The 12,666-nt window shown below is 46.0% G+C and overlaps 1 long non-coding RNA gene across 2 annotated transcripts in view; it reads right to left on the bottom strand.

Moving 5' to 3' along the window:
• LOC135174777 (uncharacterized) overlaps nucleotides 1–12,666 on the bottom strand; it is a 99,820-nt gene that overhangs the window by 64,410 nt on the left and 22,744 nt on the right. For both annotated transcript variants that reach the window (XR_010302087.1, XR_010302088.1), the window contains exon 2: nucleotides 10,594–10,681. This is a non-coding gene — a long non-coding RNA (uncharacterized LOC135174777). The remainder of the gene's footprint in view (nucleotides 1–10,593; nucleotides 10,682–12,666) is intronic.

Below are 12,666 nucleotides of genomic sequence, written 5' to 3' on the forward strand. Positions count from 1 at the left end.
GCCCATGATGGGGAGGCTGGAGTCAGTGATCCCTCAGGTCTCTTCCAACCTGAGCCATTCTAGGTTTCTATGATTCTTTAGCAGATACTGCTGTCCTCTAGCTCAATAAACTTCACAGACTGTTTGTTAAAGCTTAAAACATGACCACTGCTGACAGATTGAAAATTCTTCCTGGGAGCTACAAATTCTTGGTGTTCTTTTTAAATTACTTTTCCTTTTTACCTGCAAAGCAAATTCCTTTATTCTCTTTAAAGAAAGATACACACAGAGAGGCAAGCACGTATTTCAAAATCCTCTCTCGAGCCTGCACTGATCTGTCACCCCACCAGACATCTCCCTGCAGATCTCCCAAACCAGTTTTGTTCCAGTCAGGTAACACTCTTAATAATTAAAACACTAATAGGATTTTTTTTTTTTTTTGCCACAGCAAGAGTGGTCAGGCACTGGAATGGGCTGCTCAGGGAGGTGGTTGAGTCACCAATCCTGGATGTATTTAAAAGTCGTTTGGATGTGGTGCTTGGGGATATGGTTTAGGGTGAACCCTGTAGAGTAGGGATACTGGTTGGACTTGGGGATCCTGAGGAGTTTTTTTCGGCCTGAATATTTTTGTGATTTTTAATCACTGCTTTGAGTGGCTACATCCTAAACTGGGTGGATATACACTGCCCCTTGATAGTTATCAATCCTAGTTTTATTTATGTGCACAGAAACCTGAATATCTATGGGAAAACTCTCTCTGGGGAAGCAGATTACAACAAAAATGCCTAACATGATAGCAAAGGGGAGAGGAGGCACTTACTGAAATTGATGAAGCTGTCATTGACACAAGGGCTGACTCTGCTCTTGAGTCCAGAAGGTCCTTCTTGAAATGTCTGTTTTAAGTCCTTTTTCCTTCTGTTTAGTGAGAACAAAAAAAAAACCCCAACCCCCAAAACAACTCAAATGCAGGCCTAGTGGTGGTGTGTAATAGCTCAGCCTCACGCTGCATGAAGCAGAAGGAGAAAAGTGGACTGAGAGAGGCATCTGCCAGGGCCATTGTTAGACTCAAGTAATGTTGTAGAAGTCTTGAAGAAGCCAAAGCTGAACTAGCTGTGAAATGCTGATGGTGAAAATAAAAGGGCAAAACTTCTCTGAGAATGCAGTGGTGGGAGCAGCTCCCAGCCAGCATCAATGGATTGCATGATCAGACAAATGTATTCCAAAGACTCACCCTGCCCTGTAGGAACTGGCTGCTTCTCAGCTGCAGCTGCTCCCTCTGCAAGGTATGGACTGCTAATGGAGCAGCAGATGGGAGCTGAGTGCAACCTCAGCAAGTTTGCTGGCAACACCAAGCTGTGTGGTGCAGCAGACAGGCTGAAGGGCAAGGATGCCATCCAGAGGGACCTGGACAGCCTGGAGACGAGGGCACAAGCCAACCTCATGAGATTCAACAAGACCAAGTGCAAGGTCCTGCATCTGGGTCGAGGCAATCCCAAGCACAAATACAGGCTGGGCAGTGGCTGAGCAGCCTTGAGAAGAGGGACTTGGGGATGCTGTTGGATGAAAAGCTCAATATGAGCCAGCGGTGTGCACGTGCAGCCCAGAAAGCCAACCAGATCCTGGGCTGCATCAGGAGAAGTGTGGCCAGCAGGTAGAGTGAGGTGATTCTCCGCCTCTACTCCACTCTGGGGAGACTCCATCTGGAGTACTGCAGCCAGTTCTGGAGCTTCCATTACAAGAGGGTTGTGGAGATGCTGGAGTGTGTCCAGAGAAGGGCCACGAGGATGCTCAGAGGGCTGCAGCAGCTCTGCTGTGAGGACAGACTGAAAGAGTTGTGTCTGTTGAGTCTGGAGAAGAGGAGGCTCCCAGGTGACCTTCTTGTGGCGTTCCAGGATCTGAAGGGAGCCTACAAAAAAGCTGGGGAGGAACTTTTTAGGCTGTCAGGACTAGGAGGAATGGAGCAAAGCTGGAGGTGGGGAGATTCAGAGTGGATGTGAGGAGGAAGTTGCTGAGCATGAGAGTGGTGAGAGCCTGGCATGGGTTGCCCAGGGAGGTGATTGAGGCCCCATACCTGGAGGTGTTTAAGGCCAGGCTGGATGAGGCTGTGGACAGCCTGATCTGGGATAGGGTGTCCCTGTCCATGCCAGGGGGCTTGGAACTAGATGGTACTTTTGGTCCCTTCAAACCCTGACTGATTCTATAATTCTATGATCATCCCACAGGGCACAGCAGGCTGGTGCAGGTGTGTTGCACAGCCAGAGCTGCCCTCTGGCCTGGCCACAGGCCTAAGGTGGAAAGTGTCACAGGCCTCAGCACTGTGGCATGCCAGGCCAGCACTGCCTTGCTCTGCCAAGGCCAATTCCAGCACCTCCTGGTTTAGAGCAAAAGGCAAGATCCAGACAGAGTACAGTTTATTGCCATTAGCAGGCTGGGAGAGTTTAGATCTGCAGAAGGCAGCTTTTACACCACATGACCCTCATATAGCTGCCTTTGATTCCTTAAATAATGATGGTTTAAGTGCTCTGAGATCCAGCCTCAGCTGAAGAGAACAGAGCTATGGCATTGCACACCAGTGAGCCACCAGCCAGCAACGTTTCCATTACCTCATTATGTGTTGCAGTGAGGCTCTCTGCATGCTCTCAGCCTGGAGAAGAGAAAACTTCAGGCAGACCTAAGAGCAGCCTGGCAGTAGCTGAAGGGGGCAAGCAGGCTGCAGAGGGACTGTTTGCAAAGGCCTGCAGTGACAGGATGGGGGCAATGGTTTGAAATAAGAGAAGAGCAGATTTAGGTTGGATGTTAGGAACAAGTTCTTTATCATCAGGGTGGTGGAGCACTGCAACAGGTTTCCCAGGGAGGCAGTTGAGGCCCCATGCCTGGAGACACTCAAGGTGAGGCTAGACAAGGCTCTGAGCAACTTGCTCTAGTGGAGGGCGTCCCTGCTTTGAGCAGGTAACTTTTGGAGGTCCTTTCCAACACAAACCATTTAATGAGTCTATAAATCAAGAAATATCAGTTGAATTGCAGACTATGGTTAAAAAGAAAACAATATTGTGCCTGTCACATTTTATTGTGTCATGAATATTGCTCAATTCCTAGAGTGAAGACATGGAAAAAACCTACCAGTTCACCTTCTGCACACCACCATTTCTATATTCCTCATTATAGCTGTCCTTATTTGTGTTCTTCCTTATGTAACTAATCTCTTCCACTCATATATATCTTCACTTCAGAGATCCTCTGCACTTCCAATTAACTTCTATGTTTGGAAAGCTAATGTTTTCCAAATGAAATGTGTCCAAAGAATGGCCACAAGGACAATGAGAGGGCTGGAGCACCTCTCCTACGAGGACAGACTGAGGGAGTTGGGGTTGTTCAGTCTAGAGTAAAGAAGGATCCAAGGAGACCTTATTGTGATCTTCCAGTATCTGAAGGGGGCCTGCACGAAAGCTGGGGAGGGACTTTTTAGGATGTCAGGCAGTGATAGCCCTGGGGGGAATGGAGCAAAACTGGAAGTGGGTAGATACATATTGGATGTTATGAAGAAGTTCTTCACCATCAAGGTGATGAGACACTGGAACAGGTTGCTCAAGGAGGTGATGGGAGCCTCATCCCTGGATGTTTTTAAGACTAGGCTGGATGTGGCTCTGAGAAACCTGCTCTAGTGTGAGGTATTCCTGCCCATGGCAGGGGGGCTGGAACTGGATGATACTTGAGGTTCCTCTTCCAGCCCTGACAATTCCATGATTCTTAAGTAGAGCTCACTGGTGCAGCTTTGTCTTAGAAACTGAGGCTCTTTCAATAAATCCATGCAGTGTCATTTACCACTGCCAGTGCCAACAACACTACCTAAGTCTTTGATAATTTTCAAGTCTCCAGTACCTCTCTGGAGGAGGTTTTACAGGTCACTTTCAGTTTATGGACTTTCTCTTGTTCATTAAATCAGGTTTGGCTGATAGAATCCAGGCGAGGTTAGATGTGGCTCTAGACAACTCACCTAGTGTTAGGTGTCCCTGCCCATAGGAGAGGGGTTGAAACTGGGATCCCTTCCCACCCTGACAACTCTGTGATTCTGTGTGATTCATTTTTAGTTTCTAGGTGGCTTTCCTGAAAAAGTAGCTCCTCAAGCAGAGCACCAAATGAGATAGAGAACAAATTTATTAAAAATCATAGAATCAAGCAGGTTGGAAGAGACCTCCAAGATCATCCAGGCCAACCTAGCACCCAGCCCTGGCCAATCAACTAGACCATGGCATCAAGTGCCTTATCCAGGCTTTTCTTGAACACTTCCAGAGATGGTGACTCCACCACCTCCCTGGGCAGCCCATTCCAGTGCCAATCACTCTCTCTGTGAGGAACTTTCTCCTAACATCCAGCCTAGACCTCCCCTGGCACAACTTGAGACTGTGTCCCCTTCTTCTGTTGCTGGTTGCCTGGCAGAAGAGACCAATCCCCACCTGGCTACAGCCTCCCTTCAAGTAGTTGTAGACAGCAATGAGGTCCCCCCTGATCCTTCTCTTCTCCAGGCTGCACACCCTCAGCTCCCTCAGCCTCTCCTCACAGCGCTGTGCTCTAGATCCCTCACCAGTTCTGTCACCCTTCTCCGGACATGTTCCAGTATCTCAACATCTCTCTGTGATGGTCTGGGTGTTCCCTGCCTCCTCACACTTTCAGAATCACCCGACTAGACTCAGCCAACTCTGGAAATTGAATGAAGCTTATTTACAGCTTAGCTCGATATACAAGCAGATATTTGCAGTAGATACAGTTATAGACAGAAATAGACAAGGTAAAAGGGAATACAGAAACACAACAGCCCTCCCAGAAACCTGAGTCCCCAGGAGGGGCTCCCAACTGCCCTTCCACCTTCTCCCACTCCTCTCAACCTTACCCCAGTCACAAGGAAGAATGGAGGTTCAGCCAGGGGGGTTAGGAAGCAAAGTGGGTTAGTCAGAAAGACAGCAGAGAGGCTAGAGAGAGAAAAATGCAGCTCAGAGCTCCCAGGCAGTAGTTGTGCTCTGTCTATGTTTGAATTCTTGTTCTTATACATCTCAGCAAGCCTATGAGTGAAGCAGACATCACCCTTGTTTGTCTTTCACAGCCTGTAATCTAGTTCTTGTCACCAAAACATTCTAGCTAGCTTCAAACTAGCACACACTCTTATTAAAAGAAGGAGAAAAAGAGGATGCTTTTTACTATTTTTGCCTCTATTTCTGTCTCTGTTTCTCTATTTCTGCCTCCTGTTCCAGTGTTTAGGATTAATCTCAATGTTTCCCTTCAAGTTGTGTTTAATTTACCTATCCTTCTGTCAAAACTCCCCAGTTAGGAACCTACTTGGATAACTTTTAGATTACTTCTTTTATTTTTTTAGATTCACTTTTAATTGTTATTTGTTACATTTCTATCAGAGATCTCCAGTTAGAAACCTGCTTGGATGATTTCTAGATTGCCTTTTTTTTCCCACATGCCCTTCAATATTTATTTCCCAGTCTGTATTACCTAATTGGTTTAATGACATAATTCATCTTCTTTTACTTCAAAGGCAAAGGCTGTCATGCAGGAATCTCCCCTGCTTTTCATGTTCATCATTTATAGTGAAGATGTCTAATTAAAATGGTTTTCAAACCTGGAAACCTTTGGGACATAGTTTTATGTGTGGGCATATTAGAAGACAATCATTGAGGTCTCTTCCAACATGGTTGATTCTATGAATCCAAGAATGGTCTGCATTGGAAGGTACCTCCAAAGGTCATCAAGTCCAGCCCCTGCAGGCAGCAGGGACATCCTCCACTAGAACAGGCTGCTCACAGCCTTGTCCAGCCTGATCTTGAATATCTCCAGGCATGGGGCCTTAACTATCACCCTGGGAAAACTGTTGCAGTGTTCCAGCACCCTCACACTACAGAACTTGTTCCTCACATCCAACCTAAATCTGCTCTTCTCTCATTTCAAACCATTGCCCTCGTCCTGTCTCTGCAGGCCTTTGCAAACAGTCCCTCTGCAGCCTGCTTGCAGCTCCCTTCAGCTACTGTCAGGCTTGTAGCAGAGGTGTTCCAACCCCCTGATCATCTTTGAGGCCCTCCTCTGGACCCTCTCCATCAGGACCATGTCTTTTCTGTGTTGAGGGCTCCAGAGCTGGATGCAGCACTGGAGGTGAGGTCTCAGCAAAGCAGAGGGACAGAATCATTGATGAAACTGGGATTGTGAATTTCAGAAGAAGAAAGACACCTGCATTTTTTAAACTGGCTGTTGAACTGATTGGCCAGCAACTGGTCAATCTACATTTAAACACTCTTATTCATCATTAACAGTACTTAACTTTCAAGCCTGCTCTGGTGAAGGATGTCCCTGCTGACTGCAAGGGAGTTAGACTAAATGACCTTTGGAGTTCCCTTCCAACCCAAACCATTCTTTGATTTAAGAAGATATCAATATGCCCTGCCACCCCTGCTGTAAGTATGCTTCATCTCTTCCAGCTCTCTGAAGAAGTCTGACATACCCACGGCCACAAAATGATCAGCAGGTGCTCATGTGTAAGCATCTGAGTCCCACTCTCAGTGTTTCAGAGAGATTTCTGAGAGAGCAATTGATTATTCTTGGGCATCAGGTAAGATAATGAAGGATGAATCTGAACACAGAATCTTGAAATCACAGAATTGCAGAATGCCAGGGGCTGGAAGGGACCTCAAAATCTCATCTAGTCCAACTGCCCTGCCAGAGCAAGTATGTATCTGCCAGTCTGATTTGCCCAGCATAGGTTGCAGCAGGGCAGGACAGAAAAATGTTTTGTCATAGCCTTCTGAATTTCTACAGCTCTTAGATCAAGAACTAGAAATGAAGCAGCAAAAGGGAAATCTGGCTTTCTGATGCTGTCATTTTACAGACAGAGAAGAAGCTTTGCAATTGTGAATGAGCTCCAAGTTCTTCTCATTTCCATTCTGGCTCTCTGGTGGCTGAGCTGAGCATAAAACCAAACATACAAACCCGAGAGACTGCCTCTCAGATATGACAGCTGGTGGGAGACAGCAACTGGGTGAGCACAGACAGGAAATTGTTACCAGAGAGGCAGACAGGATGGCAGACATTGTAGGCTCCATCCTAAACTTCTTGTTCTTTGGGGTGTGTGGCAGATTTGGAGTTGCTTTGGATTTATTTAGGAACATCAGGCATTAACTTAGTCATTAGAATGTTTTTTTTCCTACAGCTATGGTGGTTGAATTCAGTCACTGACTGGAAAAGCAGGCAGGAAAGAAAAGCATGGCAAAGCACGTGCCACTTCTTCAACAGTTAAAAGCCAGTGCCAAAACTGGTAGCTTGGTTTTGTTTGGGGTTTTTTTTTCCAACCAACTTACACAAACCCAGCTCTGACCGTGGCAGGCAAAGAACATAGACACTGAAGGGCCTAAAAATGAAAATGAACACTAAGAGCATGCCCAGGTGGCCAAGAAGGCCAAGGACATCCTGGCCTGTATCAAACCCAGTGTGTGTCCACTAGGAGAAGTGATGGTGTCCCTGTACTCAGCCCTGGTGAGGCCACAGCTTGAGCACTGGGTTGGGTTCAGCTCTGCGTGTCACAGGACAGAAAAAATAGGGGCTGGAGGGTGTCCTGAGAAGAGGACTGAGGCTGAGGAGAGGTTTGGAGGGCAACATATGAGGAGAGGCTGAAGGTGCTGGAGTTGTTCAGTCTGGAAAAGAGAAGGCTAAGGGGAGATCTTATTATTCTCTGCAGCTCCCTGAAAGGAGGTTGGAGTGAGGCTGGTGCTGGTCTCTTCTGCGAAGTAACCAGCAACAGGAGGAGAGGAAATGAGTTTGAATTTTGCCAGGGGAGGTTTAGGTTGGACAGGAGGAAAAACTTCTTGAGTGAGTGATAAGGGGTTTGAACAGGCTGCCCAGGGAGGGGGTGGAGTCACCACTCCACGAGGTGTACAAAAAACACACAGACATGGCACTTTGGGACATGGTTTGGTGGCTATGGTGGTGTTGGGCTGACAACTGGACTCAATCCCAGAGATCTTTTCTAATCAAAACAATCCTACAATTCAAACACTCCTACCCAATTCAGTGGTGGAGTCACCATCCCTGGAGGCGTTCAAGAAATTGCAGATGTGGTGCTTCAGGAGATGGATTAGTGGTCATTGCAGCTGGGCTACAATTAGACTTGATCATAAAGGCCTTTTCCAGCCTTAGTGAATCTATGAGTAAAGTTTAATCAATTTATGAGTCTTTTATTCTGTCTTAACAAGTTTCATCTTTGTCATCTAATATAAAGAACAAAAAGGGGCAAGAAGGTCTGGAAAAAAACCCTGTCTGTATGTTAGCATAGTAATCAAATGTATTTGGTTTGTTGTGCAAGCACATAATTTTACAAATGGATATTCCTGGAGAACAACAACAACAAAAAAATTCAACTGAGAGAAGAATATCACTAAAATGTTCTGAGAAAAATGTAGTTTGTGAAAAAGATGGTTTATGTCTTCTTTACAAGGCAAATGAACTGAACCACAAGAAAGGCAGAATTTTTATATTACATTAAATTTTGTATTAAGCTGCATGAGAAACATTTGTTAAATGAGGCATTAAAAACGAGGGAAAAAAAGGGTGAAGGGAAAAAAAAAAGAGCTCTTCCTTCATTGCTATTTCATCAAAAGCTGCTGCATAATTAGGGGAAAGGCACAACAAGCTATGAATTGCAAAATGAAGGCAAAGGAAGAAAAGAATGTGATGAAAAAAAGTTGCAAACATGTGCATGAACATTAGATCCTTTGTAGTGGTTTTACCCCAGCTGGCAACTAAGCACCATGCAGCCCCTTGCTCGCTGCCCCACAGGTGAGAGTTGCACCAAGGGAGAAAGTCCAAAAGAGGAAAGTCATGGTTGAGGTAAAGGCAGCTTCACATACAGCAAAAGCCACTCAGGAAAGCAAAGCAGAAGAAGAATTCACCACTTCCCATCAGCAAGCATCTGTTTGGTCACCTCCAAGAAAGCTTCATTGTGCTTGTCCAGCACCGAGCCACAAAGCTGCTGAAGGCAGTGCAACATCTCCCTGTGAGGACAGGCTGAGGGAGCTGGGGCTCTTCAGCTTGGAGCAGAGGAGCCTGAGGGCTGCCCTCATTCTTGTTGAAAAAGATGTGCAGGGCAGTGTGGGGAGGACAGAGCCAGGCTCTGCTCAGGGACGTCCAGTGACAGGACAAGGGGCAATGGGGGCAAGCTGGAGCAGAGGAGATGCCACAGAAACAGGAGGGAAAACTTTTTCCCCGTGAGGGTGCCAGAGCCCTGGATCAGGCTGCCCAGAGAGGTTGTGAAGTCTCCTTCTCTGGAGACATTCCAAACCCACCTGGATGTGTTCCTGGGTGACCCTGCTCTGGCAGAGGGGTTGAACTGGATGATCTTTGGAGGTCTCCTCCAATGCCTATCATTCTGTGGCACATTAACAGTTACTTTGGGAATACTCCAAATGTCCTTTTCACACTAGCTTTATATGCTGAGCACAACATGATATGGGATATCCCTTTGCTCAGCTGGGGTCAGCTGTCCCAGCTGTGTCCCCTGATAATCACTTGTGCACCCTGGGCCTACTCACTGGTGAAGAGAGAAGCAGAAAAGGCCTTGACTCTGTGTAAGCACTGCTCAGCAGTAACCGAGCACCCCTGTGCTATTAAGACTTGTTTCCCTCACAGATCTGAAGCACAAAACCATACCAGCTACCACTTAGAAAATGAACTCTACTCCAGCCCAAACTGACACACCACCCTCTCAGATAGCTCAAAGCTGCATCTACTCTTAATCAAGTTTGCAGGGACTCCTTTTTCTCTACAGATAAACCCAAGCACCTGCTATGGGTTGAGTTGAAGCCGCTGGTGTAGTCAGCACCATGCTGCTGTCACACTAGCTACAAGATGAAATGTGCTGGCTGGAGCAAAGTGTCATGGGGCTTGAAGTTCAGACTGCAACAGGAGAGGCTTCCTATTCTGGTTGCTGCTTCTGGTTTCCAGTTTTTTTAGGGTGCTGAGCTGTGCTGCCTGCTGTGTGCTCAAGGAGGAGTTGCACAGTTTTATCTGCTGCTGCTTCTGTATTTTGCTGTGTTTTCAGCAAATAGGCAATTGTGCACAACATGATTTCCAGAAAAATTCTTTATCCCACCCTCTTTATCTCAACTCAGAGATTGGTTTGTGTGTCACTTTCCTTCCTGTGTGGGGAGAGAGTGAGCTTGCAAGAGAGGGCTATGCTAACCTAGCACAGCACCTTTCTCTCCTTTCTATTTCCTCTGTCAGCTGAATGAAATTGTTACATATTACTTATTTGAAAAAATCTAAAGTTCTCTCATAGCTCTTTAAGTATATAAATACACCTTTTGAAGACAAATTATGTTTTAACATGAAAAAATTCTGAATATATCCAGGTAAATCCAGTAATTAGTGGAAAGGACATTCATCCAAGCTTAGAGACAACCTCTGGCTAGAATGGCTCAGCAAGAAGCACCTCTCTAAGACTTCCAGGCCAAGCAAACTACCTTCATGGCAGAAATTGTGGTGAGATGTTGCACCTACTATAAAAAAAAGGCCCCAACAGTAGAGCACTAAGATGAGACTTTCCATAGGTACGGAGGTCATATCACATACCTGCCCATCATGGTGAAACCTGGGCACAGCTTCCTTCAGTTCCAGACAGCAATCCGGGTCAGGCACTTGACCAGTCCTGATGTTAGGCCTAAGAAACAGTAGCAAGAGGGGAAAAAAATCCATCAGAATCACAGAATATATCTGATTGGAAGAGACCTCCAAGATCATCCAGCCCAACCTTCAACCCAGCACTGAAGAGTCAAAACTAAACCCTAAGCACCAGGTCCCTGTGCTGCTCAGACACCCACAGGGATGGTGACTCCAGCACTGCCCTGGGCAGACCATTCCAATGTTGGAGAACACCTTCACTGAAGAAACATTTCCTAATATCCAGCCTGAACCTCCCCTGGCACAGCTTAGAACCATTTTCTCTGGTGCTGTCTCTTGCCACCAAGAATAGGCTGTCCCCTCCTTGCTCCAACCTCCCTTCAGGTAGCCATAGAGAGCAATGAGGTCTCCCCTCAACCTTCTCTTCTCCATCCACACTTGCAGCATCTGAAAATAAAGCTGCCTTCCACACCATGCTATCAATCACCCTGCTCTGGGGTGATTTATCATTTAGTTTGTTCCATGACAGAAAGGAGAAAATCCATGCAGGCCTCATTTGGGCTTCACCAGTCCAGCATTGAGATCTGAAGAGAAGAATTAAGGCTGCATATGATAGAAACATACTGCAGCAAGCAGTTTGCTAAACACTATCTATCATCCTGGCACTGTACCTTGCAACATATTTTTGTATACTAGTTGATAAAGAATTCCTAGCCAATAACCCCATCTGTCATGTGAGTGAAAATAAGCCCATTCCAATAAAACAAGGGAAACATGCTTGCAAAGCTACAACAAGTTTGGGGTGCTGCAGCTAGGAACATTCAAAGTTTTCTCAATGCCTAACCTAAAAATAAATTCTTGTTATGCATTTTCACTTAAGAGTAAATATTTAATCACAGAGTCATAGGATGGTAGGTGTTGGAAGGGATCTCCAGAGATCATCCAGTCCAACCTCCCTGACAGAGCAGGATCACTCAGGGCAGGTCACACAGAAATGCATCCAGGTGGGTTTGGAACGTCTTCAGAGAAGGAGACACAACCTCTCTGGGCAGCCTGATCCAGGGCTCTGGCACCATCACTGGGAAGACAATTTCCCCTCTGTTCCTGTAGCATCCTCCTCTGCTCCAGCTTGCCCCCACTGCCCTTTGTCCTGTCATTGGACATCCCTGAGCAGAGCCTGGCTCTGTCCTCCCAACGCTGCCCTGCACATCTTTATCAACATGAATGAGGGCAGCCCTTGGGCTCCTCTGCTCCAAGCTAAAGAGCTCCAGCTCCCTCAGCCTGTCCTCACAGGGAGATGTTCCACTGCCTTCAGCAGATCTGTAGCTCTCTGCTGGACTCCCAAGAAGTTCCCTGGGGTCCTTCCTGAACTGAGAGGCCCAGAACTGGACACAATATTCCAGATGTGGCCTCACCATGCTAGCTCCCTTCCAACCTCTAACATTCCGTGATCCTGTGGTTACAGAAGACACATTTGAGTTGCCAAAAATCACTTAGCTGTAACCTGTGCAAAGTACTATGAGCTCAAATAAAGATGTTCCTCTTATTTTCAAAGGACAATGAACTTGCACTCACTTGAGATGAAAACTAAAGGAGTATTTTTCTATTTGGTGAAGCTGTGCATGTTGTAAAATTAAATATCTAAATCCAGTTCTTCAATATTGATCTTCTATAATAAGAGCTTAACAGTTCACACTAACACAATACTAGATCTGAATGAAACCCTTGGTAAACATTTATACTGTTGTAAGTCATAAAAAATACATGTCCTGTATTAGCTTTATACAAAGCACTCAAATATTCACAGTGTAAGGAGTTCTTTTCAGTGTCAGACACTAAAACGAGGCAGACTTGAACTCATCTCCCCAGGATGTTACATCACACACATCACTTGTGGAACACATTTTTGCCATCTTAAAAATCAACACAAGTGTCTCACTGCCACTTGCAGTCATTCTCCAACATAAAGTTACTTAGGAAGTGCTGGCTTACATTGCACTTGGTTTTGATTAAAGAAAATGAGTT

This window comes from Pogoniulus pusillus, chromosome 4, assembly GCF_015220805.1.
Source record: "Pogoniulus pusillus isolate bPogPus1 chromosome 4, bPogPus1.pri, whole genome shotgun sequence".
NCBI lineage: Eukaryota > Metazoa > Chordata > Aves > Piciformes > Lybiidae > Pogoniulus > Pogoniulus pusillus.